Source organism: Homalodisca vitripennis, chromosome 7 (genome assembly GCF_021130785.1).
Source record: "Homalodisca vitripennis isolate AUS2020 chromosome 7, UT_GWSS_2.1, whole genome shotgun sequence".
NCBI lineage: Eukaryota > Metazoa > Arthropoda > Insecta > Hemiptera > Cicadellidae > Homalodisca > Homalodisca vitripennis.
The window spans coordinates 107,397,969-107,403,389 of record NC_060213.1 but is presented as its reverse complement, the minus strand read 5'-3'; positions in this window follow the sequence as shown (position 1 = coordinate 107,403,389).

Sequence of the window (5,421 nt, the reverse complement as noted above, 5' to 3'; positions counted from 1 at the left end):
AACTTAACTAAAAGACTAGAACAAATATTAGCAAAACAAACAAAAGTTTTGTAGAACAAAATTTTAATTATAACTGGGTATGTGTGTATTGTCTAATTCTACAAACAATAATCACTTCCATCGAACTCGTTAACCCTAAGAAAGGCTTGTAAGAAATATCAGGAATAAATTTTTAAGGTGCGTTCATCGTTCTTTATTGTCCAGAGCTACGGAAAAGGCGTCAGCAAAGTCTTTGATTGGCAGAAGTTATCTTTGATGCAAGAAGAGGTTCCAAACAGAAGGCAAAGACAGAAAAGGAGTGCGAAACGTTTCCTAAGTGGATCATTATAGCTCGTTATATTTGAATTAAAATACAGAAGAAAGGAATGAGGTCTTCCAGATGTACTTTGTTTATTTCAGGATCGGGATAGCCTCCGGACGATCTTTTTAAAGAAGATATAGAACTATCCACAACAATTCTTCCATTGCGACTACTATTGCAATATGGTGTGATGTCGTGTAGCAATCGTGGGAGTTGTGGTGAACAGGGAGGGTTAACCGATCTCCCTGGCGCGTTGGTCGGAGCAGATAATACATCCCTAGCAATGCAATACCTTGGTTTTTATCTCCAACTGGTGTTGGATGCTTTTGATTGTGATATTCCAATGTAGGCTACGTTCGTTGAGTAAGGGTGCGCATTTGTACTCTTACGTTGAATAAAATCATCCAGCATAGCTTCTTATATAAAGGTGAATTTGACGAGGCAATAATGTAAAACCAATTTTTTTTAGTTTATTTTTGACGATGGAAGGGTTGTGAAGTAAACAGGATTTTCCGGACATTTCCCATCGTTCATTAGCCAGTCGTAGCTGGTTGGTCAATGAATGCAGACGTATTGTGGCCTGTATTCTGTAGTTCTGTTTTAATGATGTGTTGTGTTTAGTTTTTTATTAAGTGCATGTTTTAGAGTTAGTGAAGTTGACACACATCATGGTGGATGTGATTCCTGAATTAGGCGTTTCACAACGCTCTAGTATGATTTGTATATTATATCCTAGTTTGTAATTATGTTTTAGGTTAATTAGTTACCTGAAGAAGACATCAGATTGCAGATCTCGAAACGTAGTGTTACTGATTGTTTTCACTGAACGATAGCAAATGTTCGGGAAAAAACCTAAAATAAATAAACAATAAGAATTTGTAAACTTTTGATAATCAAACAAATCTCAGATTTTGTATCTCAATCTTGAGTTTTTTTGACGTGACAACGTCTTAAATTAGGTTGCGGCTCGGAGTCACTCATGAAAAAGTGTAACGCCCGGTAACGTTACGATGCCCGTCCAGTGGGTCCGCCGCACGGGATCCGCACGGGATAAAGCAGATAAATGTGGGTTCGCCGCACGGGATAAAGCAGATAACTATGTTTATTCGTGAAAATGTGGAGTGCTTAGATTCGTCATTTACAACAACTACAACAATAAAGGTAAATAATTGTACACTGATATTTCATTATCGTAAACTATGATTGATTGATTAATTGTTAGATTGACACAAAAGTTGAGAAACTGAGTTTATAGGTTATGTCATACTATTGACAAATGTTGATAGTGTTAAGTAAATTATTAGTTTAAATCACTCTGCAATCAATCGTAATTCAGTCGATTGAGAAGAAACAGCGCGTATTGCTAGTCAAACATTTAAAATAACAAATTATAACCTCTAACCTGTCATAACAGTGCGACCAAACAAACGAACTAAACCGACCAATCACCACGCGCGGAGTTAGAATTTAACTGTGTTTAGCAAGAATTTCAAATTCCAATTTTAGTAAATGTTTTATTCAACTTTACCATTTACAATAACAAATTTTAATTAATTTCAAATTATGTACAATGTTTTAGTAAACAAAATATATTTCTATAGTTAAAATTTGTGCAATTCTTATTTTCATTCAATTCCTTGTTCCTATTGTGCAATTTAATAATAATCATATCAATAAATATTCTACCGAGAAAAAGACGTTGTCACGTAAAATCTTCGCCCGTAAAACCGACTTTACAGGGAACCATAATTTTTTTTTTTTTTTATTTATCAAAAATTTTACCACAGTCAGGTTCTTTTTGAAATGTTGACAGTACTATTCTTCCCTACATCACTACGTTCTCTCTGTCCAGATTTGTTAAAACTTCCGTCACTCTTATTATTCCTTATCCGATCCCAGCAGTTCGGACACGGCCCGATCACAAGGCTCTGACCCCGGGAGTGTGAAAAGATCCTCGGCCGATTTGAATATTGCCGGCGTCGAAAGCCGCTTCACCAAAATCTGATGACAGATCAGACATCCCATTAGTGCCCATAAATCTGAACTGGGGAAAGGCTCTGATGAGATCAGTTTAAGAAGATCATGTCAGCACGTTTACTTTAATCCTGTCAAATTTCGGTATTTCAGAACTTTTGGAGCGTTCGATATGGTAATTTAATGATACGGTAGGACACGTTTGAACTAATCTCTTTTTGATTTGCTCTGAACGATCCACCGAAATCCTTCCACTCCTTCCAAGTCTTCTAATCGGTTTGTTGGCCCTACATGGACATAAATTTTGGTTCTGCGGAATATGTCAAATTAAACGGGGAAAGGACGTCCAGCACCAGCCCCAGCTTTCATCTACCTCTAACCACCAGCCTAGAGATCAAGGATTAACTGATAGTAAGTGCATAACCGAACTAGAGGTGTGTTTCGTTGTTAAACTATTTCTGGCATTCAACATTCGGAGCATCTTCTCCTATATGGTACATCAAACTTTTGTTAAATTAAATGGATCTAAAATATCTAGGAAACGAAAGGAAATTAAATGTTATTGATTTAACCCTAACGTTGAACTCTTTTCTTACCACATATGTGGATCTCTATAATATCCAAACACGAATTTTCATATAAACTAGTTTGTCTCCAGTTGTAGGAGTAAAATAAATAATGCGATTACTATTTAGGAGTTATTTTTAAAATCAAAATACCAATGTTACATATATAGGGCATTTTCCATAATACATATGACAGTGGTAAATCGAAATCCTAGTTTCCTTTCATCATCCATAGTAAATTTACATCAACCAACATAAACAATAATGTAAAGGACGCACAGCAATTTTTAAACCAGACGAAATAATCAATAATGGAAACATTCTTAGACCTTGTAAACTATCAAAGCCACAAAAAAGGAGCGTGCTAAATGAGAATTGATATCTTCAGAAAGAAATCCAAGAAAGAAAACAGAAAATGATGAATAGCCGGACGGACCTCCACATCTGCCATGGTACACTGTTGGTCGGGAGGAAGCGGGTTCTAATCCCCGGACAAAACCTGTCCATTATGCTATACTAGCCCCATCTACAGACGGCTTAAATAAACACTCGCCTTTATGCTGGACACAACATGAATGTATCGCTGCCTTTTGTCCGCCTGGTTGATCTCACGTTCACAGCGTCCACCTTCACCCACAGGAAACTGTTGGTCACAGACTGAAAATCTAAACAAATATCTATTGTACAATTAATGATTGTATGAGCAATAATTGGACTACTATTGTACTCGGATGTTGAGCTATTTAACTAAGCATTGTTGACTATGATTGTGGCATTCAAGGTTTAGAGCATCTTCCGAATAATGTAAAATAAGTTCTTTCTTTAAAGTTTGTTATTGTCGATGGAAGGTTTTACAGGATAAAACGATTTCGGACATTGGCCATCGTTATCAAAAGGTACAACACAACGTTTCGAGGATTGGGATCTATCCTCTTCGTCAGGTGGGGCAGGTAATTAGTACATAGAAAATGAAGAACAGACAAAAATAAAACAAGGGTAAGAAAAGGGTTCTAACATTCCCAAAAGTTTCAAAACGAAAATCCAAGGAAATACTAACGATTTTCGTGTTAGTATCCCACTTTCATCCGTGCCGGTGTGATGTGTGATTGTGTTTCTCACACTCCTGGCTTGTGCTCGGGACTTGTATTCTCTGTAGTGACAACACCTTTCCCTTCTTATCTTCTTTCTGTACTTTATTTTTGTATGTACTAACACCTCCCCACCTGACGAAGAGGATAGATTCCAATCATCGAAACGTTGTGTCGTACCTTTTGTAACATAACGCTGGCAAATGTCCAAAATCATGTTATCCTGTCAAATATGTTGTTTCAAATTCAATGAGATGAAGAGGTTATTAAAACTAGAAGAATAAAAATAAAACGTTTAAACCTTAACATTTTGCCCATGGGATGGATAGCATGAGGTTAATTAACATCTCGGATTGCTAAGCGAAGGATAACCAGTGCGATAGAACCGTTGAATATCGCTCGGTGTTTTCTTCTTCTAGTTGTTATTTGGCTGCTGTTGGAATGGATGAAGATAAAATACAATAATAAATTGTTTCTAATCTCTGTTATTCATGTTCATTATCCCACAAGAACAGTAATATTAATGTTAATACGTTTATTGGCTGAGCGTTAGCGAAGTCAGAGGAAAATGTTCTCTTCTGTTTGCCTTCACGACACCTAGAGAACGAATTGATCTACAGACTTGAAATGTTTCTTCTGCACAGACAACATTGAGTTCGATTATTATCTAAGTACTTCTATTGGACCTGTCTACCTTGGAAATATGCATAATTCGACTTAAGCAGCATCGTGTTTGATAATGCAATTCCCCTTTGAGATTTGGATGAGGGTTGGTACAGCTTAGATAGTTGAGTTATCCACAGTTCATTTGAGAACGATTTCATCTTTAAGATTTTAAGTGAAATTCCCTTTCTGCATAGACAGATTAGTTATTGGGAAAAGCCCCCCACGGGATTTGGATGAGTAACATTGAAGCCTACTCACCACTTATCACTCAGGAAACTAGCAGAATATTTCATCACCGACGGAAAAATCTCTTTTCTATCCGATTGCCCGTTCGTTTGTTCGCGGGTTATTACGACAATGAAGTAACCTGTAGACTTTAGACTTTCCATGCAACTTTTTCGAAGCCTTTTAGGCTATATTTAGTTTAGCTGTAATATTTTTTTTAATGGTATGCTTTTCCATTCAGTCTTACGTAGGATTCCCATTCAAACAATTTCCTCAGAACTGTTATTGAAATAAGAGTATTTTTTATGGGTACAAGATATTTAGTCCGAAACAATATCAAGAAAATGTTTAACCCAAATAAGTTAGCCTAGATTTAAAACGACGCAGTTTATTTTGTATTATAAATATAAGCACACCGAAAAAGAATCATTAATTTTTATTCCCATTTAGAAGGCGATAAATATAAGTACTAGGGCCGGAAACTTAACCAGTTAAATAAACTATTGCTAAAGCGTATAACCCTGATGTAACCGAGCTTAATAGCTCTTTAAATATTCCAACAAAGTCGCCAATATGCTCTAAAATTATGTACACACTTCCT